At 42.6% G+C, this 22757-nt stretch overlaps 1 long non-coding RNA gene across 2 annotated transcripts; it reads left to right on the top strand.

Annotated features, from left to right (window-relative positions):
* Positions 1-360: 360 nt before the first annotated feature.
* Positions 361-4336, top strand: LOC119235586 (uncharacterized). 2 transcript variants are annotated; one of them, XR_005122861.2, is made up of 3 exons: positions 361-711; positions 944-1065; positions 3502-4335. It is a non-coding gene; the product is annotated as an uncharacterized LOC119235586 (long non-coding RNA). The 2 variants fall into 2 exon arrangements; XR_008550362.1 differs by lacking the exon at positions 361-711 and adding an exon at positions 1177-1267 and having other exon boundaries at positions 721-1065; positions 3502-4336.
* The last annotated feature ends 18421 nt before the right edge of the window (positions 4337-22757 follow it).

The following is a 22757-nucleotide window of genomic DNA, read 5'->3' on the forward strand; positions in this document are numbered from 1 at the left end:
GAATCAGCATGATGGTATTTATTTCTTAATGTCTAGAGGTGTTTTTTTTCCTTCTTCATACTTGTCATGCCACGAATTCATAGGGAACGGATCCCAGGACCTCATCCCCTTTGCCATGGCGTCTCCAGTATCCGGGGAGCAGGCTGGCGCTGCCGCTGGACCCAAGTACCTACCTCGTTGGCTTCCTTTTTTCCTAATAGTTTTCTTTCATATGCTTCAGGAAGCGACCTTGCCTCTTCATGTGCTTGGTATGCTCGTATGGACATGAATTCTCTTGGTAAGAATCTTGCCCTTGTTCACAACAATGCGCAGTGCATGCTGGGTAACAGTATGGTGCCTTCCAGTGCTGCCATGGTAACGTGTGTGGGGTCTTCCTTTTGAAACAGGGCCCATCTCCTGGATGTCCACAGTAGCACCTTTCCCTTGAGTCTGAATGGATGTGGTCGTGGTGCGGGCCTGTCCTCATTCCTTTTGTGTTGGTCATTGTGGTGATTGACCGGAAGATGGCGGCTCTGGCCAGGCTAGAGGCGGTGTTTAAAGCCATGGCCACGGTGCTGTCACCAAGTGAGAGAGTGACAAAGAGAACAGGAAGGCCCGTTTCTGAGCTTAGAACTCTCCAGCGTTCATTATAGGTGGGGCAAAGGCCAGAGGCCGGGAAGAAAGGATGGCTGTGTAGTGGGAGAAGCCTGGAGAGGTGACAAATTAAGGCAGGTCTGTCTGACCCCCAAATGCTGTTGAGCAGTGGGGAGGATAAGAGCATTCAGGTGTCCAGTGGTCATGGACGGAATTTGTTAAACGAGTCTTTCCCGATCTTGTTATTTTGTGTGAGGAGGAAACCAAGGACTATTTGCCCAGAGTATGAATCAAACAAAATGGCCTCCGCCCCCGGCGAGATTCTCCCCCTACTGGAGGGTGACTTTTCTAAACCCCTTCTCTTCAATAGAGCGTCTCTGGATTGACCCTTAGGTTCCCAGCAATTCTGTGACCCATCACGTTGAGTTTGATTTTGCCTGACTCACAGAGCTATAAATACGAGTTTCTCCACACATGAATTCCTCTGACGCGGTAAGCAACCTCCAGGGCCATGGAGTTCACAGGGAGGCGCACCACCTCACCCCTGCCCTGAAGGTTCATTTTAAAGATTAAAATGAATTTAAATTACCTTCATGGAGACAGTTTCAGGACACACCCTCTGAGATAACATTTACAAATAACTTTGGGAATCCCTGCTGCAAGATGTCAAAACAATTGCTGGCAAGAGTTGAAGGTATGCAGCGGGTTACCCGAGTCTGGAAAGACGGCCTTGCCTTAGCTGGGTGGCACTGGAGCTTAAAGTTCCTGCCTTTGCGATTTATGTTTGGCCAAGAAAGTGGGAGGGCCCCTTCCCAGCCATGTTCATTTAGTTGTTCCAATTTCAACAAGCCCTCCCTTTCTTAAACAACCCAGATGAGTCTCAACAAAGGTAATTTTCTGCTTCTGTGGTTCAGTTCGATTCATCTTTTTAAAAGCAATTAGTATCCCTTTAGAGTTCTTTTATGCCCGACTAATTGGGCCTTGGTTCAAGAGTTATAGCTTCTTTCTATCCATTTAGACAACTACAGTAATATCTAATTAAAGTCCAGCCCAGACAAAAATGCATATTTTGGATAACATAGCCCCCTCAGCTTTGTAAGTATTTAAATCTTCACCAGCAGGAGAAAGAAGAGAATCCATTTTTATTTTAAGGATTCTTGAGAAGGGCATATTTCCAATTAACTAGATATCAGAAGAATTGGAAGCTAGCACAGTGAGAGGTCTTAAATATGCATTCAGAAAAATTCCACTACTCCTTTGAACCTAGTTAGTTGACTTGTATTTTTCCTTTGTAAACCATACTGCTTGTTTACCTAAGCCTGGTAAGGCAATCTAGACTCACCAACACACTGACCCGATTAGACAGATCTTTTTACGCTGTAGACAGCTTTAGAGGCATTCCAGGTGTTATGGGAAAACAGCTGGCCCGGCATGCTTTTTGTTTCCAGGAGAGAGAGCAGATGAAAGAGAATCACAGAATTTTAGAGCTCAAATCTTCAAAGAAAGACACTCATAATTCTGTAGGCCAACAATCTCATTAATGGCAAAGGCAGGATTTGAGAAGTTGGTCATTTAGTCCCAGTTCGGTGTTTCTCCTGCTAGCGTGGTAGTTTTTGATCTGCAGTCCATTGGAAGCACTTGGGGAGTTAGAGCAAAAAACAAAACCTTCTCCAGAGACAGAGATTTAATTGATCTGGGGTGTGGTCCAGGCACTGGGTTTTTAAAACTCTCCTTTGCCCACTAGAGGTAGTGGAGGGAGGCAAAAAGTCAACTGATTTGCAAGACATGTATTTGCAATGTATTTGCAATATATTTACTCTTTTCCATTTGACCTCACCTATGCCTAGGATGAATTCCTGAGTTAAAAGAAACTTATTGAAATTCAACCCCAAGTCTTCCTTTCCGATTTATAACATCTAGCTGTCTTCTTTAAGTAAAGAGGGCCTGGGACAGATTTCTGCTTGGCTCCTGGGCAGGAGTAAACATTTAGTAAACAGAATGGTTTAGAAAAATGTAGAGGTTGTGGAGCCAAAAGAATCATCTCATCTCCTAGGAAGCAATTATGATACCTGAATGGCAAGACTCCCATTAAAAAAAAAAATCACAGCACTGTGAAAAGGCACACTCAGAATTACTCTGGAACTTTCCACTGGAGAAAAAGGGAGCGAGGCATTGGGCCAGTTTGGCAGAAAGCTGGATAGCAGTTTGAGGCTAAGTGATGACGAGAGGCAATGGGGTGACCACCAGAATTCAATATGGTGATGCAACCTGCAGCAGGCAGATACACAAACACGAGGTATTGATTTTGGCAATGACTTTCCTTTATTTTTTATGTCGGGAGCCAGCCAAGTCGGAAAAACCATTGGCGGCCCCAGGCTTTAAAGTTGAACCTAGAGCTGGTGGGTCCAGCAGAACTCTTGCTCAACTCTTTTGCCCCGCATCTGTTTGGGGGTGTCTAGCTCCTAGCTGAGAGTACAAGAGAACCATGAAACCTAAGCCTCAGCTTGCTAATCTTTCCCAACAATTCCAAGTAAACCATTTACCCGATGAAGTTGAAAGTTTCCTCTGTTCAACTCAACGGTGAGAAATAAAAAGAAACTCCCTCAACTTGCCCAACTGGTTCTGAGACTTGAACCGCATCCAGTTCCTTTATATAATACATAACCCAGGATGCCAGTCCCAGCTCCACTTGACTGTTCACAGCAACACCCAAATCCCACAACACACACCGTCTCCCTGGATGGATTTGTCTCCCTTTAACAAGTCCCAAAGATTCTAGTGTCACACCTTTTTTTTTTTTTCAGGATCCACAGAAAAGCAAACAATTTTAAAAGCAGCATTTTGTAGCAACAAAGACTAGGAAAGAGTGGCTAAGTGAATGACAATCATAGAAACAGCCAATTAACTGTAAATCCCTGTTGTCTGCAGGCTGAACCAGACTGAGCGCTGGAGAAGGAAAAGCAGCTGCAGCCCAATTAAACTCAGTAGCTCAGGTGCCTCGGGAGGATTCTCTCTTGTGCTTTACCTAAACAGATCTGCCTTCTTAGAGATCTTAGGGGATTGCTGCACAGAAACCCGGGCTCTGATGTTTCCTTCTTTATTGCTGTTGGTAACTGAGCTAAAATATGCATATAAGCAAATCGAGAGCATGGAAGGGTCACCACCACAGAAAACATGCTTTTTTTGGGCATCTACAGGAGAAAGGAAGACCGCTGGACCCTGCAACAGAGCAGACTCGAGAAATCACACTCGCACAGCCCGGCAGCTGAAGAGGATTACAGAATTGGCATCCACTTAGAAAGTCTTTGGGAATCCTTCTGAGCCTTCAATTACTGAGTTTGGAGGCTCCAGGATGCCCTCTTATGAAATGGACTCAGATAGACAGGCTGACATAACCGCCACCCTCAGCGCCGGGCACACTGTGAGGCCCATAAAATGCTTTTTTCAGTTTTTGTTATGTTTGATCTTTCCCACCGTTTTTCTGCGAGGGAAGGGCTTTCCAACTTCCATTCCTGATCAAAATGTTGTCTTCTCCTTAAATCAATAAATCTGGACAGCAGGTTTTTTTGCTACCTGAAGAAGCGCTGCAGCACAGCAGATCCCCTCCTTCTGGTCCTGGACTATTGTAGGTTAGAATCATCCAGACCATTTGTTTAAAAGCTCCTCAACCTACAACCAGAGTTTTCTTAGTACCCCAAAACTTACACCATGTTGTCAATTAAAATTTTTTTAACCTTCATAGGCAAATTTAAACATACACAATATTAGAGAAAATGGTATAATGCACCCCATTTACCCATCACTTTGCTGCAATAACAATCGACATTCTGTTAGTCTTGTTTCAGTCTATCATCTAGAACACTTCTTTGGAGCAGGTGGGACTAGTATACCAGCGAGCATGTCCTTTGACTCATCAGTTCTTCAATATGTTCCTCTAACTGGTAATGACTTTTTTTTTAAAAAAAAAACATAGCCACAATGCCATCTTCACAAAATTTTCCACATTCTGGATTTGACTTGAGTGTATCCTCATGGTGCTGGGATGATTGTTGTGTTGTTGTTTTTAACATGCTCCCCTATCTTATTTTCTGTAACTTGATAGTTAGATGCTTGGTTAGATTCAGTATTTTTTTGACAAGAATATTCCACAGAGGAAAGAACATTATATCTAGCTATTCCACTTTTAGTTGAGATTAATCAGTGGCTTCAAGTGCTGTCAGCTTGGTCCATTCATTATAAAGTTCTCCATCAGCATTTTATTTAATGGCCTTAGGAGTCTATTTGATCACGGCTTGGATCTACTACTTTTTTTAAAAAAAGATTTATTTATGCATACAAGAGTGGGGGTGTAGGCCAGAGGTGTGGGGGGCAGTGAGAGGATTCTCCAGAGACAGAGTGGGGAGCAGAACAGATTGAGTGATATACACTGCTGAGTGAAGCAGCAGGCGAGACAGGAGAGGTCTGCTGCACCATATGGGCTTAGCTGGGGGACCGAACTCGTGCTGCAGTGGCTGCCAATAGATTCTTAGTGTTGAGACTTAACCCCTTGCGCCACCAGAGAGGCCCTGAATCTACTATTTCATTAAGGGTTACAAATTGGTGATTTCTTGAGTTCAATCTTCCTGCAATATTAGCAATGATTTTATATAGAAGAAATTTCCTTCATAAACTGTTTGGTCACCAAGAAATATAAGGAAAGGTAGGATAAAAGCTTTAGTCTTTCCCCGTATTTATCATTTTTATATTTATGAGAATGATTGATATCCTAATATTACCAAAAGGTCTTCAATGAAGTTAGAGGGGATGGGACCCTGTGGGCACACACATTTTTATGTATTTGATGTGTTTAAACACATTGTAGTTGTTACTCCATTTCATGATCAAATTGTACCCTCTTTGGTCAGTGGGATCCACGCTATGTTGGCTCCTGAGTGTGTGTGTGTGTGAGACAGAGAGAGACATGACCCCATAGTCTCTATAATTTCCTTGCTTTCAGGTATAGAAACATGCTCCAGGCTCATCCACCACAGACCTGTAATTAGCTCTTTCTCCAAGGAGACCTGATCCTTTCAGTGGGAAAGAGAATTAGAGATTCCCATCTGGGCTCTAGTGTGCTTGTAGCCACCAGTCCTGGCCCAAGAGTTCCCACACAGCCCACATCCAGTTTCCCATATTAATCACACTTGTCACAATTAATGGCCCCAAATTGCTACATTACTAAAGTCCACACTTCAGTCAGACATCTTAGCTTTTACCTTGATGTCCTTTTTCTGTTCCAGAATCCCATCCAGGACACGACTGCATTTGGACATCATGTTTTCTTAGGCTCTTTGTGACTGAGACAGTTTCTCACTTCTCTTGTTTTTGGTGACCTTGATAGTTTTGAGGAGGACTGGTCAAGCCTTTTGTAGAATGTTCCTCAATGAGGATTTGATATCTTTCTCCAGTGAGACTGGGATTATGTGTTCTGGGGAGGAAGACCACAGAGAGAGAGAGAGAGAGAGAGATATTTTATCTCGTCATCTCAATGTGGCTTATCACTGTGGGTGTTAACTTTGATCACTGGCTGAGGTGTGTTTGTCAGGTTTCCCCTCTGTCCAGTTGCTCCCTCTACCCCCACAAAAAGTCATTATGTGCAGCCCATACTTTAGAAGTGGGGTGTTAATTTCCACCATCTTGATGGTGGATAGCTACAGATATTATTTAGAATTCTTTTACATGGGTGATTTATCTCTCAATTCCCTTGTCATATATATATGTATATATATATATGCAAAAGATAGGGGAATATATATATATATTTGTGTGTGTGTGTGTGTATATATATATCTATATATCTCAATGTGGACACAGATTTTTATTTTACACTTTGGGTACACACATCAGTTCTACTTTATTTTTCAAATCGATTCAGTTTTAGTCACTGGTCTTCAGGTGGCTTTTGTGACCTTTTGAAATGCCCCACAATTTTCTGAGCACATTCTCACTTTCTGCTGCTATAAAATGCTCCAGGACCATCTCATATATTTTCTGCCCCAGTCTAAATAGGCCATTTCTCCAGAGTCCTGGGCCTTTTGTTGGAGAATGGTATTAGAGATCCGGGTATTGGGTGTGTTTATTGCTTTTGAGGTATCTTTGCTTCTGAACCTGCAGACTGACAGACAAACAAGGAAATGCATGCAAGGATAATAACATGTTCATGTACACATATCTCTGTTTCTATGTGTCACCAGTTATATCGACATTAAGCTAAACATGAGTTCACACTAATGTCTCCAACTCTGATTCATTAATGACCATGTGGATCACTTAAATTTCCACTTCTTATCTGTAATCTCCCTATAACCTCAACCGTGAGAAATCTGATTCCCATACATTTAGTTAGCTGCTCAATTCTAGTGTGTATGCATGTGTATAGCTGTTTCAATCTGTTTCTAATGTTTTCTTTCAGTTTAATTTTATTTCTTAACTGTAAAATACTTGGTTCGAAAGTCAAAACTATAAAGCAAACTGCATTCAGGGAAATCTATCTTCATCCTAATTCTCTCCTCAATGATAGCTCCCATATGGATAACAATTTTTATTATTTTTTTTAAAGATTTATTTTATTTACGCATTCAAGAACTGGGGTGTAGGCCAGAGGGGTGGGGTGGGGTGTGTGTGTGTGTGAGAGGATTCACCTGGGGTGAAAGTGGGGAGCTAACTGACTGAAATATACTGCTGAGGGGAACAGCGGGAGAAACAGGAGAGGTATGCTGTTCCGTGTGGGTTATCTCCCTGGCTGGGGATCGAACTCATGTCACAGTGGCTGGTGCTAGATAGATAGCTTGATAGCACTGAGACTTTAACGCCTCTGCCACCAAGGAGGTCATTTTTTATTAGTTTTTATTCTTTCATGGTTTCCTCTTGACAAATTAAGCAAACATATAGTCACGTGTCCACCTGTCTTACTCAAAATTGGACCTCCTCCTATTTCCCAGCTAGGTCTTTCTGCAGGAAGAGGAGGGTTTAATTTCTCTTCTGCTTACCTCCTACATTCACCTTCCCTCACTCTTCTGGCTAAGTGTGGCTTCTGATCTCTTAGTGGTTGAAGGGGGCCAAGGGAGAAAAGCTAAAGGAAGCATGGAAGTTCTTAGTTAGTGCTATCCTAATATGGCTTCACAATTTAAGAACATATTTTAGAGATGACTCTCTCCTGGTCTCTCTTGTGATTCTTGAGAGGCTCCTGGGGCAGCTTTAGCAGCATTTCCTGTGACGCAGTGAAGTAATGTCTTCGCAATGACACCCTCCTCTGTCCCCATTCCCAGCAGCCTCTCTCCACAGACTTCCAGGTGGTTCTCTTTGGCAGAGCTCCAAATGGTTCCCAGCCAGTCCTCGTCCCCACATGAACCACCTGCATGCCATGAGATAGGCCCCACATTCTTTGCCCCCACACACACTGCATTTGCAGGCTGCCTGAGACAGACACTGCTCCTATACTTTGTTCACGAGAACAACTAGCCAACCCATTTTTACTTCTTAGATTTTCCAGGAAGGTCAAACTCCAGTCCAGGCTGTCCCTTCCTAACTCTGGTGTCACACATCAGACTCTCCAAATGATCCCCTGAAGCGCTTTGCTCATGAGCTGATGTGAAAGGGAAGCAGCACTCTCCCCACTCTTGAAGGAAAAGTGATGGTCACCATTAGGTGAACATTGTGATTTGCATAAATCTCTGTCTCCACTTTCAAATCTTTTCCATGAAACACATGTACGAAGGGTTTAAGGATCTTTTGGCTGTTAATTTTGACATTTTTGCATGGTAGTGTTTTTAAGATAGAGTGCACATATTGCCTTCTTTCAAAACTGAGATAGGAATCTAATTTTAGCACCCTATCGCATATATTTCCCTAGGACCGTCCCTGGCCTTTGGTGATTAATGACTAGTGCATTAGGAAGATGGATCAAGTGAAGTTTGCATGACAGCCTGCTATGAGATGGAAGGAAGACTAGTTTGAGTCTCTAGGAATCCAGAAATTTAAAAAAAAATTTAATAAATTGGAGATATTTAACTCAGAGGCAAGAAACGTTAGAAAGGCATAGATAAAGATGCCTTTGTAGGAAAGATCTAATTCTTTTTGTTGAAGATGAAAAATTAGGATGAATGGGTGATTTGCAGGGAAATAGATTTGGAATCAATACAAGACTTTTCTAATATCAGTGGCATGATAGCTTGTCCTTATCATGAGTGTCCCATTATTGGGAGAGTGCAAGAGATTTGATTATTTTACCCACCAACCTATTCCATCCAGGAAATGACATCATTATCCAATGCTCAGAGTCATCCTTGATTTCTCCTTTTCCTTTATTCCCATATCAATCCATCAACAAATCATCTTTCATACCTCCAAAATATGTCTAACATATATTTGTCCAGTTCCCTCCACTAATAATGTCCTCACCTAGTCCAGGCCCCATCATCTGTCAACTGCACTCTTCCAGTTGCCTCCTAATTGCTCTGTCTGTGTTTACTCACAAGTCTCACAATCCGTTCTCCATATAGGAAGTAGCCAGTGGCCTTATAAAAATGCAAGACAAAGCACATCACTGCCTTATTTAAACCCCTCCTATGGTTTCACCTTGAACTTAGGATAAAACTCCAACATCTTAGCCTCGTCTAAAAAGCTCCATATGGTCTGGCCACGGCTGCCTCTCCAAACTCATCCCAGCTCATAGCACTCAGCCACACTGGCCTGTTTTGGTTTTCCAGACAAGCCAGGTTCATTCCCAAGGGCCTTCGCACCATATGTTCCCCGCCTGGTTACCCTGAAGCTGAGCATGATTGTCTCCTTCTGTTCATCCTGGCTGAACTGAAATGTTCCTTTCTCAGAAAGAACCTCCCTGACCATTCAATTTAAAGAATTCCTTCCTACGTCCTCCACCATCATTTTCGGCTACATTGCAATGTGTTTTGTTTTCTCTCTACCCGTTATCATCATCACATGTGATTTCCTTTATTACTGGACTAATTTTATTGACTATCTGCCTGCCTACAATATGGACTTAATGAGAGGCGGAACCTTGCCTTCTTTGTCCAGCGCTGTATTCCCAGGATACATAGTAGGTGCTCAGTAAATATTTGTTAAATGAATGAGTGAATGATCTTGGTTGGGACATTAGAATTCCATTCATAGGAGGAAGGGAGGCTAGACCTCTTAGGTCAATCTGAAGTCTGTGTCTTAGGTGCATGAGGAAGAAATACATCCCTGACGAGCCTGAAAGGCAAAAGTGATGAGATGCATTGTGGAGGACATGGGCAGGGGAAGGAAAAGCCACTTATTGGGAGCACAATGGACTCAAGCACAGTAATACTGATAGAAGTTGGAAAACTGAAAATAAATTTTAATAATTATAATAAAATATACATAGCATTAATTTTTTATTATCTTTACCACTGCAAAGTACTTTTCACTGGACTAAGACCATCACCACCAGCCATCACAGAATTCTTCACCCAATACCACAGCTCTGTACCCATGACACACGAGCTCTGTATTCTTCCTTCCATCATCAGCCCTGGCAACCACCCTTCTCCTTTCTGTCTGTAGGAATTTGACTTCTACAAGCACCTACAATTTGCAACCGGCTCATTTCACTTAACATAATGTCCTCAAGGTTCATCCACATTGTAGCATGTGTTAGAATTTGTTTTCTTTTAAAAAGTGATTAATAATCCTATGTGTGTATTTATTTATTCCATCCATTCATCCATCAGTGGGAAGCAAAGTAGGTTGCTCCCACCTTTTGATTATTGTGAATAATGCTGCTATGGATGTGGGTGTACAAATATTTTTACAAGTCCCTGCTTTCAATTCTTTTGCATATATACACAAAAGTAGACTATTTGGATCATAGGATAATTCTGTTTTTAATTTTTTGAGGAACTTATGAAGGTATTTTGACAGGAAAAATTTTGAGCTTGTTTTTGAACATGATCTTAGGTTGGAAATATGACAAACAGCATCCAGAAGGAAAGTGCGAGTAAAGGTGTGTTTGGGAATCACATGCCAAGAGCTGATGGTATAGCTGGGAGGCCGTGTCAGTTGGGACAGCTGATGGCAGAAGAGTATTTCCCTAAGGAGCAGGAAGGCCAAGAATGAGCCGGAGCTGAACGTTGGTCATGACGAGGGACCGAGAGCCACAGAGAAGGTAAAAGCTAGTTATCAGAGTGATGGGAAGAGAGCCCCAGAGCAGTGTCAGCAAATTACAAAGAAGAGCTTTAAATGAGAGGTGGAGGCAAAATAAGGAAGATACTTTCATAAGTTAAGCATGTGACACTCACACACACACACATAAACAATCTAAGACAAGAATAGGGAGGAAGTCCTAGGTGAACTCTAAAGGAAATTTCAATAGTCGATGGAATAAAATCATACTGTAGGAGATTCAGGAAGGAGCGGTGACAATATGGAAGAGCAGGTAAGGAAATTGTTGTGCATTTAAGGTGTTCAGGGAGAGTTAGGAAAAGGATGGTGCAGAATTTGGTTAAATTTCCAAATTTAAAAATTTGGAAAATAAGTATTTTTAAGGAGAATGGGCAGGATAGTGGGGTTCAGAATGGGGGATCCCTCAGGGATGGTAAAGAATGGGGTGCAGAACTTAGGTGAGGAGGTTACTTTCAGAAAGGAGAAGGGTTTCTACCAGACGGGCCCCATCCTGGCTGCTAGATCCTCTGTTCTGGTCCCAAGGCAGATTTCCCCTGTGTGCCCCCAAAGCTGTTCTTCATTCCCTTCCCTCCTCAGAGCCTCTTCTTCCCGCATGTTCTTAACATGGGACTTTGCTTCTCACCTCACAAGGAGAACAGAGACCTTGGAGCCTTCCCTCTCACTTCACTCCTTCCTGTATCCCCACACCTCCAATTTCCCCGCAGTCTCAGTGAAGAGGGGTCGCCCTTCCTCTGGGGCTCACCTCCCCCTTCTCATGCATTGGGATTCACGCTTCCATCACTGTCTTCATTCAAGGCCACCCAAGCCCTTTGACCACAAGAGGCAACAGGAATGAATCACTATATTAATAAACTGCAAATACGATAAATAGAATCATTTCTCAAAAACAAACCCAGCCTTTAAAATCATAAATCAGACGATCAGTTTCCTGCCTGAAAAGCTCCCACGTCCGTCTAGACTGGAAGTTGGGCTCCCTGTCCAGACCTACGAAACCCCACCCGCTCTGGGCCCCAGCTACATCTCCAGCCTCCCCCCAGCCCCACCCAGCCCCACTTGCTGGCTGACCTCCAGCCACCCGCCTCCTGCTGTTCCTCCAGCTGGTCTGGCTTGTTCCAGCCTGAGGCCTTAGCACTTGAAGTTTTCCCTGCCGGCTGTGCTGACACCCACATCGTCCCCCGCCCCCCCCCACCCCCCTTGCAGGTCTTGGGCTCAGATGTCCCTCCTCTGAGAGGCAGGGCCAGTTACATAATTTTCAGGGAACAGGAGCAGGGTCCCCCACAGAAAAAGCAGGTGCAAAGCCTTTTCCTTCTGTGGTCTATCTTGACCTGTCACGGGTGTTTTATTTACCATTTCATAACATGCTCCTTGGGGCACAGGGATACCCCGGGGCCAGGTGCAGGTCTTCATAGGTGTGCCTGCCCTGTGCTCAGCAGGCTCTCCCTGCCCCACACCCAGGCTCCATGGGTGCAAAGGGAGGTTGTAATTCCTTAGGGACTGGGGAGCTGGCAGCCAAGTACCCAAGGGAAGTGGCAGGAGGTGGGACCCCATAGGAACCAGGGCTTCAAGTCCCCGGCACCTGCTCCAGTGTCCCTTCAGACATCACTTACAAATAACATAATGTTATTAAATTTTTGAAGATGGCAAATGCAGAGGGTTAAACCCCCAGCATCCTCTAAGGGCGGCAGCTCCTGTAAATGCATCACTCACGCCCTTGACCCTGCAGAGGGGACTTTCTGGGTCACTATATCCTAACTGGTAGTCTTATCCTCATTCCTATCTTTTTCCATTACCTGAGTTCACGCTCCTTTTCTTTTTTCAGCATCTTAAGAATTTACTATTAAATGAAGATATTAGAATAGGAATCACACCGTTAAATCATCTTTTAGTTTTTATGTTAACCTCTTCTTGTTAGGGTTATTTTTCAAGAAATTTTAGTTGGATATGACTGTAGAAAATACACATGTCATCAGTTATATTCAATGAATTATCACCAAGGGAACACCTCCAAACCCAATCAAGAAATAGAACATCGCCAGCTCCTAGAAACTCCAAAGTTCTCACATTCAAACACCTTCATTTTGCCTTTTTCCTTCCCTCTGTCCTGATTTCTAATACAATGGATCACTCTGTGAGCACAGGGGCTGATGCTGCATGTTCTCTGTAGTTTTCCTTTTTTGTGATGTTCTTGTTGCTTCTGGTATCAGAGTAATGTTGACCTCATAAAGTGTGTCTGGGAGTCTTCTCTCCCTTTTGGGGAAGATTTTGAGAGGAATAGCTATTATTTCCTCTTTGAAGTTTTGGTAGAACTCACCAGTGAAACCACTTTTCCTGGGCTTTTGCTTTGATTACTGTTTCCATTTCTTTGCTTATAATTGGTTGGTTCAGGTTTTCTATTACTTCCTGATTTGGTCTTGGAAAGTTGTATGTTTCTAAGTATTTGTCCATTTCTTCCAGATTTTATAATTTATTGGCATCCATATGTTCATAAGTAGTCTCTTATGATCCTCTTTATTTCTGAGATTTCTTTCGTAGCTTTCTCTAGCTTCATTCCCATCTTCCTCTATGAGTCCACTTTATGTTCTTAGAGCACTTATAACTACCTAACGTTACAGCTGTTTATGCTCTCTGCTCCTACTAGTTTGCAAGCTACTTTCTCTGCCTGACTTTCTCTGCCTGACAGACTGCTGTGTGCCAGGCATCTAGTAGATGCTCAATAAATAGTTGTTGAATAAACAGATGAAAATTCCATAGAGTTAATGCATACCTTTGGTCTTTCAGCATACATTCCATCATCTTACAAAACCATTGGCTTTTTTTTAAATAACATTCACCATGACATATTTTGCTGTAGTTGAACTAAAGAAGGCTATTTTAATTTTCAGATCTAAAATATATTACATCTTTGCTATGTCCTCATTTCCATCTTCAGAAGAGAGATTAAAACTGAAGTTCTTATCCAAGTGAGTAAACAGTAACAAGGACAATCATATTATTTTCTTTATTGAACATCAACTTTATTTCAGCAGACAAGCCAAGAAAAATAATCCTCTTGTTATTGTTCTGTGGCATCACCTTGTTCATTTCTGTTTTCCTCAACATGGCAACCAGGGGAAGTGGTCAGGCTTGGGAACTGTGACTGCTAGAATCATCCAGTCCATGAGCACATTCCATCAAGAATGGAACATTTAACAGTCTATAGAGGTCAAAGGTGCTCATTTATGTTTCTGGCTCCCAGTTCTATGGGGAACTTTTAGAGATAGAGACTGTACTGAACCCCCATAATCCAGTGTGACCCCTTCCTCACTTACCTAACTCCTTGGGTTCTTAGCTGAAACATCACTCCCTCAGGGAAGCCTTCCTCAAGCAGTCAGACCAACCCCTCATCATACCTCATAGCACCTGCACATTGCTACCAATTTCCCCAGTTTTAATGAATTACTTAATTATGTGGTTATTTGTTTAATGACTGTCTCCTTCACCGAGTTTAAATTCCACCAGGGAAGGTACTATAGACTGAATGTTCATATCTCCTCAAAACATATCCCAGCCACCACTGTGATGGTGAAGAAGGTGGGGTCTTTGGGAGGTGACCAGGTCCTTAAGAGAGACTCTGAAAAGCTTTTTTGTGACCTCAGTCATGTGAGGACACAATGAGAAGACAGCTATGAACCAGGGCTCTTAGCAGGCCCTGAGTCTGTTGGTGCCTTGGTCAGGGAATTCCAGCCTCCAGAATGATGAGAAACAAATTCCTGTTGTTTATAAGCTATATGATTTATGGATTTTGTTATAGCAGTTCAAGAGGATTAAGGCAGACAGGACAGTCTTACTCATTACTGTACCCTAGTACCTAACCTACTGCCTGCCAAACAGCAGGCACTCAGTAAATATTTATTAATGAACATGGATCTCCTAGTGCTTGGTAGTGGTATTTGACAGAAGCTGTATAGGCGTTTGTTGAATTATATTAAAAAATATTTTTAGGGCCTCCCCGGTGGCGTAGCGGTTGAGCGCTGGGTTGTGAAGCTGCCCACAGCTTCTGCAGCACCGGTTTGATCCCTGGCTGCTGAGCGAGGGTCCCACATGGCGCAGCAGACTTCTTCTGCCATGCCCGCTGCTCCCCTCAGCAGTGTACTTCGTCAGTCTGTCTGTTCTGCTCTCTGCTCTGGTTCTGGTGAATCCTCTCACCCTCTCATGCTTCTGACTGTACCCAGTGCTTGTATAAATAAATAAAATAAATCTTTAATAAAAAATTTTTTTAATCTCCAATTATGACTTGCTGAGAATGGGTGTTTTTCCCTATTACCAAAATAAAAGATGCTTTGGATAATTAAGTCATTTTCCAAAAATTGGTCTTTCCTGACAGGAAGGCTGAATAAAACCATTGGGGGCAATGAGTGACCAGCTCCTTGAAATCATACAAAGCTTAAGGGTTGACTCAGGTGATGTCATTTTTCCTTCTCTTATCCATATCATCAGCGACCCCCTTTCTCTGCTCCCAGGCATAGCCAGTTGTACATTAAATTCAAGCCTATTATCTAAGGCCAAACTTTGTATCCCTCAAAATCAGTGTGTCCCAGCTTTTGGAACTATTTGATACTAAAAGCAATTGTAAGTAGACCTACAAGACAAAAACCTGATTCCTTTATGACTTCCACGATCAGAATAAAGACTCCAGAGGTCAGAATTCAAATGAGAATGAAGGTGGCAAATTGTGTTGTGAAGGAGGATAAATCATTCTTTGTCAAGGTAGCCGAGCCCTTCCTCTCTCATGGACAGAATCAATAATGACAAATGGCAAAGCCAGGCATGAATGCTCTGCTCCAGTGGCCAGGCCTCGTGGTCAGTCTCAGCAGAAGATTTACCTTTATTTGGCAATTGTTATTTCTGCAGGCCTTCTGGGTTTTAATCTATCGATTCTCTATTTAGCAGCAATGGAACACAGCGCTGATGGTGTGTGTCAACAACATCCAGGAAGGAGACGAATGCTTTTCTGGGGTGTTGGGTAGGTTTTTGGCTTGTTTACATAAGCTAAACAGGTGCTGTCCACCAGCCATGAGGCTTGGATACTGGCCCCTCCGACCAAGTGCTGAACAGGCTGCTGTGACCATTGTCCCTGGATCTCGTTTGGGGCCACCTCGACTTGCCTCATCTTCCCCTTCTCCAGTGTGACATTAATTACAGTGTGCTCTGCCAGGTGGCTTTGTGGAGAAACCATACTCTACAGGATGTAACTTATAGCCTTAATACTATTAACTGTGTGGCACCCTTTGTAGTGTTACAACTGACTAGGCGGCAGCCATAACGTGATTTATATATATAAATATAAATGTGATTTTTTATAAATTTATACACATACAAATATTTGTGCGTGTGTGTGTGTATAATGGTGTGTGTGTTTGTGTATAAAACAGTTCAGTCTAATTTGAGTTTCCATTTTATCAAGGTGAAATGAATCATTCTCCTCATCAAATGCAATTATGTTCTTTTTTCTAAGACCTATAACCAAGTTTCCTTCCCTCTAAAAGGCTCACTTAACAGTTTTCCTCTGAGTCAGTATCCGGATAATGGAGCCACAGCTGAAAGGGTCAAAGACCTTGGAGGTGGTGGTTGGTGACGAGAGATATTGAATCTGAGCTCAAATTATCATGTTTCGAGAACAGAAAGACTTGCACAAACATCATTAGCCTTGTTCAGCTACTCCCTGAAGGTGACAGGAGTTGGTTGACAGTAAGAATGTAATACTTTTTGGGATGGAAGGGAATCTGAAATGAAAAGCATTGATGTGAAAAGAGGTGATGCTGAATCCTATTTAGGAATCAAGTCCAGCTTTAAGAAATCCCCTCCTGCTGTAACAGACTTAGGCTGCAGCACGTACTTGAAGACTTGGCCAGACACCTTCCCACTGGTGCAAAGAACAGCCAGTCCTTCCACTGTTGTATAATCCTCATGAGCATGCACCATCTAGATGGGTACTTACTGCTTTTTACAACCTCTGCTCCCCCTAGCCTCTGTGCTCTGACAGCCTCTCTCTGTCCTCATCTTTAAAGCCTTGCACGGTGTCTGGGACATGGGGGCTCAGCTAGAAGCTGAGATAAGGACCTCAGACAGGTGTCTTTTGAGAGTCAACCTTCTTTTTGTTTTTTTCTCCTCATTAAAAATGTTTTATTATGGAGATTTTGAAAATGCACAAAATAGACGATTACAATGTTCACTCAATTTATACATCCCCCTGTGGTTGACTAACCTCCACCCTGTCCTCTCCCCCCACATTACCCTGAAGCCAGATGTCATATGACTTCATTGCTAAATATTTTGGTTTGAAGCTCTGAAAGGTAAAGACTTATTTTTTTTTAATGCCCACAATATCATCATCATACCTAAAATAACTTAAAATTTTTTAAGGACACCATTTCCAGCCTTGGCAACAACTCACCTGCTCCCCATTGCTATAATTTATCATTTCGAGAATGTCACATAAATGGAGTCATGCAGTAGGTAACCTCTCAAGCTGACTTTTTCCCACTCAGCACAATTCCTTTGAGATACAGCCACGTCAAGTATCTCAATATTCTGTTTGTTTCTCTCACTGGACAGCAGCTTATGGGGTGAATGTACAATAATTTGTGTATCCAGTCACATGCTGAGGGACACCAGGGTGACTTCCGGTTTGTCAATTATAAAATCAAGTTGCCAGAGCCAGGGTAGATAGCTTTTGTGTAAAAATAAGTTACTATTTCTCTGGGATAAATGCCCAAGAGTTTAATTGCTGGATTGGTTGCAAAGTACATGTTTTATAAGAACCTGCCATAGGTTTATACAAATGTTACATTCCTGCCAGTAAGGTATTGAGTGAGCCAATTTCTCTGCATCCTCACCAGCTTTGGGTGTTATCACTACTTTTATTTATTTTTTTAAAGATTTATTTTTATTTATGCATACAAGAACTGGGGTGTAGGTCGGAGGTGTGGAAAGGGGGGTGAGAGGATTCACCAGAGACAGAGTGGGGAGCAGAACAGGTGGATCCACTGAAATACACTGCTGAGGTGTATTTCACACCTCACAGCGGGTGAGACAGGAGAGGTCTGCTGTGCCATGTGGATCAGGTCCCTGGCTGGGGATCGAACTCATGTTGCAGTGGCTGGCGATAGCTTCCTAGTGTTGAGACTTTAACTCCTGAACCACCAGGGACGTCCAATGTTATCACTACTTTAAAAAACCATTTTAATAATTGTGTAGTGATATCTTGTAGTTCTTTGCAAAATTTTTCGTTTCAGCATAAAATTCATTTTTGTCCTAATAAAAGCTAATTATGAACAATGTAGAAAATAAGACAAACATAAAATTTTAAAAGGAAAATAGAAATCACCTACACTCTTTCCACTCAGATTTACATTTAATGTGCTCATATGTGTCTATTTGCCTATTTGTCTAGCTATCTATATTCTAAAAATCTGGAAACATATGACAGATAAAATTTTGTATCTTACCCTTTTCATAATGTTAAATGAGAAATATTTTCCTTCTTGTAGTCTATAACTCAAACACGTAGTCTGGTACCAAGGATGCCAGCACACTCTCTAAAATTAATTCCTGTATAAATCAAGCTGCAGCAGGTTCACAATTGGCAAAACTAGCATATGGCTAAACAATAAGGGCATAGTCAGTGTATGAAGTGTATACAGTATCTGTCTCTGCTCATCATTTCATATCTTTGTCCTCTGTACATTTCATATTCATGCCCTTGCTGATGACTTCATGATGCTAATGAGCAGGACAGGAGAGGGGACACTGGCAATTCCATGCGAATTTCACTTGAGCAGCTACCAACAGGCCAGGTGTTATGGTTCCCACCCACCCCTGACACTCTGGCCCTAGCCATCCTTCAGGACTCCTCCAGCTCACTGTCCCCAATTTGAGGTTTAATTGTTTTGTTATCCTTTTAATGCTTTTTTTTTTTTAGATAATCAGGAAGCTGTTGCTGTAAATCCTGCTGACTTTTTCCTATAGCAGTGGTCATTTATTTATACATTAGCTCATGAATGGATAGAGACTTGAGCGATATTTACCTGCCTGGTGAAAGATTCTGACATGTTTTTTATGTACAGCTTTTAGCAACCTGAATCTTAACATCCTTATCAGTGAAAAAGAAGACAGGGGGACAACTTCGTGTATGCTAAATACCTTCCCCCAGCCCCCCAGCTCTAACTATTCTGGGTACCTGTAAATCTCAGAACTTTTGGCTGGAATTTGTTGGGGACACAGAGTTACCCACCATGCCCTGCAGGAATGCCTGCTGGGGCTCCTTCACTTCCAACAAGAGGGCCTCATTTATTTTGATATAGACACAGTCTAAAAAGCACATAACTGGCAGTTGCAGGCCTTCCCCTTACAGTGAACTGTGTTTCAGGAATTGAATATCATGATATCTGTTGCAAGAGTGTGCAGTAAAGACAGCTGCATTGAGATCTGGGATTTTAAAAACAACCTAGGGTCTTTTTTTAAAGAAAACTTGAGTTTCCCCCTGAAACAACCTTGGCTGAAAACAGAATCCCCTCCCCTGGAATTCATGGAGGAAATGAGCACTTGGGATTCTCCAGCGAAAACATGGCACAACCCCAAAGCTTTGAACTGAAAACAACAATCCAACGTGTTGATATTTCAGAAGCTGCTTAGAAAGACAATCTGGGCTGAAGAAAGGGAAACAGGATAAAAATCATTGTAAGAAGTCCGAAGACTGTAGGCCGGTATTTCATGTCAGCTATTTCAGTGTCTCCGTGCACATCCTTTTCCATTTCGTCCAGGAACAAGCCAAGATTTTAAGAAATAACTTACTCATCACCGCACAGCTAGAAGGCGTGGAGATAAACCTAGGATGGGGCCTCGCCAGCACCACGGCCCATTATCTGTTTAACAGCACCACACACAAAACTGATTTGAAGAAAACTCTTACACACGTGCCTGGCTAGGAAGGCTGAGTCTAGGAAGGCTAAGTCCTCTCTCTGGGTTCGATTTGGGTTCACGCCACATTATCCTGCAGGGGGTGGAAGCTATGAGTACTTGTATCTGCTTTTCTTTTTCTTTTTAATTTATTTTTTACATCATTGTTCATTTTTTTTTTAAATTTATTTTTTTTAAGAGTTATTTATTTGTTTGTTTGTTTATTTATACAAGCACTGGGTACAGTCAGAAGCACGGGAGGGTGAGAGAATTCACCAGAGCCAGAGCGGGGAGCAGAGCAGGAGAAGGACCGAAGTACACCGCTGAGGGGAGCAGCGGGCGGCAGGAGAGGTCTGCGCGCCATGTGGGACCCTTCTCCGGTGGCCGGGGAGCAGCCAGGGATCGAACCAGCGCTGCAGAGGCCGCGGGCAGCTTCACAACCCAGCTCAACCCAGCGCTCAACCGCTGCGCCACCAGGGAGACCTCATCATTGTTCATTTTTAAACAATATTTGCTTTCCCCCACCCCCTCAGGTGTAGCCCCACAGAGTTTCCTTCCCCAAGGCACCTGTGCACCATCACCTCAGTCCCCTGTGCGCCTCCCTCCCTCCCTCTGATCCCTCTCCCACCTCCTCCCCTGCAGAATGTCTGATTTATAATCGTCCGTTTTTGTTTTGTACTGTTATTATTTTTTTACACTGATGTCTTATTTGGTTCCCCTATATTCCTCCTACAAGTGAAAGCATCCGATATTTTTCTTTCAAATTGTATCCCCTCTGCTCCTCTGAAAAGGCCAAGAAGGGAGGGTGGGGTCCTGTCATCTCCCCCCCGAATGCAACATCTGAGAAGTGTCAGGAAAAGTCACCTGTGGAAGTTAAAACACCTTCATTTGTCCCAAGCTATTTTGGGAATAATATGATTTGTTAAATCTTAACTTCATTCCATATATCTTAAAGAGGACTTAACTGTGGATATTTATAATCTTCTTTTCATCTTCAAAGCACTTTACAATATTAACTAATTAAATCCCAGCAACACCCTTGATTAACTCCTTTTTATAGATGTGGGAAAAGAGGCATGGAAATAATAAAAAATGCCCCTGGCCATGATGGAATCAGCACTCCAAGGTAGGATTAGAATATGAAATTTCCTGTCTCCTCCTTTCAAAAAAATCAACAGACCCGTCTCCAACTTGATGTCTGGGTGGAAGCATATGATTTGATCATCTCGTTCCTGACATTCTTTTAATAATAGAACCTTCTCAAAAATGCCTGTCGTTTCTTTAATACCCTCTACTATTCATTCTGTATGGCATTACGCCATGATTTTATTCAGTTCTTAAATCAGAGGAATTATTGGAGAAAGTGAACAAAATGCCCAGTTCTAATAGTTCCACTCAGCTTTCTTGCATCTCCCCTTGGATCTATTCTTAGACATTCTGTCCGTTCAGGAATCCAAGGTAAGCCAGCTTTATCTGGCACCGTCCCCAAAGACTTCTCGTTCCCATATGTCCAGACAGAAAGCTAAGCAGTAATTCAAAGACAGAAAGGGGTCAGCAAGAACCATCTTCACAGTTACCAGGCAGAAACTCATTGTGCATTTCCTCTTCAAAACAATTTCCCAGTCTTCTTAATGCTGGAGGAATCACTTGAAATGTAAGATTTATGGGCAGCTGTTCCAGCCGGGTGAGGTTCTTGCTGACAGGCATCAGACTGTTATTAGCATTCTGTGTTCTAAATTACAGGAGAAGACCTGTCTCGGAATATAGACGAGAGCCTTGGAAGGTTAGCGGGGGTGGGTGGTAGGTATTGAGGTACCTAAGCTGAACAAACACTTGACAGAGACTAAAGAACCTTTCAGGATCCCCTTCCTTAAGAATGTATTATTCTTTGCTGGATTTGATGGCTTTCATAGATCTCATGTAGAATTATCATTGTGATAAGCACCTGACATTAAAACCCAGTCCTGAGGTGTGGCTGTATTGGGAGATTGTGTGACTGACACCTTCACTCTCCAGCTTCCAGACCCACCCCTAAATCACAGTCAGCAAGTTCAGGAAATGTGCACAGGATGTGGTGTGGAAAGTTGGATTGGAATATTGGTTCTGCTCCCTACTGGCTAAGTGATCAATTAATTACACTGAGCCATGGTTTCCTCCCTGTAAAATAAAATAATAATAACAATACATAACCTAATTGTGGGGAAAATAAAGTAAAAATATTTCCCGTCATTTAAAGAATTTCTATTAATTTTTTTATTCATAATAATGGCCAGTGTTGACTGAACCCATGTCAAGGGCCAGGCACGGTGTGAGGGGTGCTTGGTGGATGTGACCTCATCTATCCTCACAACAGCCCGATGAAACAAGTACTATAATCACCTCTCTCTTATAGAGGAGGACAGTGAGACTTCAAATCATCATCTAATAACTAGTGTGACCAGGACTCACGCCCAGTCTGGCCAGGTCTCTGCTTTTAACCGCCACACACTTTTGCCTTTTATCTCCAGTTGCCTGCTGGACATTTCCTTCCAGAGAGCCTGCAGTTCTCTCCAATGTAAACAGTCTCAGAGAAAATTCACTGTCTCCTCTCAAATTACAGTCTTTCCATTATCTTCCCTATTTGTCAGTTACCATTTTTTCCTCCCGGCTTGAAATCACCTCTGTCTTTTCCTTTCACTCTGGTTAGCCCATTCCATTCTCCAGACAGTTCTCTACCTTTGCTTCTATTTTCCTTTGTCATTACCATGGACGAGGCCTCATTCTCGCAAACCCGGATTGTGTAACAGCTTCCTAACTTGTTTTTCTAACTTCAGTCCATTCTGCTAATTAATCCTAAAATATCATTTCCAGCAGTTACTCCCTTGATCAAAAACTTTCAGGTCTTCCCGCCCCCCTCTATCTACCCTTTTGGCCCGAACATGACCGTGCTTTCTTGCCTTTGGATTTTAGCTCATGATCTCTCCTTTCCTTTGTATTCTTCTGCCTCCTCAACCTATTGAATGGCAATCCTCCAAGACCCAAATCAAGTCCTTCCTGACTTCCTT

This window comes from Talpa occidentalis, unplaced genomic scaffold (assembly GCF_014898055.3).
Source record: "Talpa occidentalis isolate TD23 unplaced genomic scaffold, MPIMG_talOcc4v2.1 talOcc4.9, whole genome shotgun sequence".
NCBI lineage: Eukaryota > Metazoa > Chordata > Mammalia > Eulipotyphla > Talpidae > Talpa > Talpa occidentalis.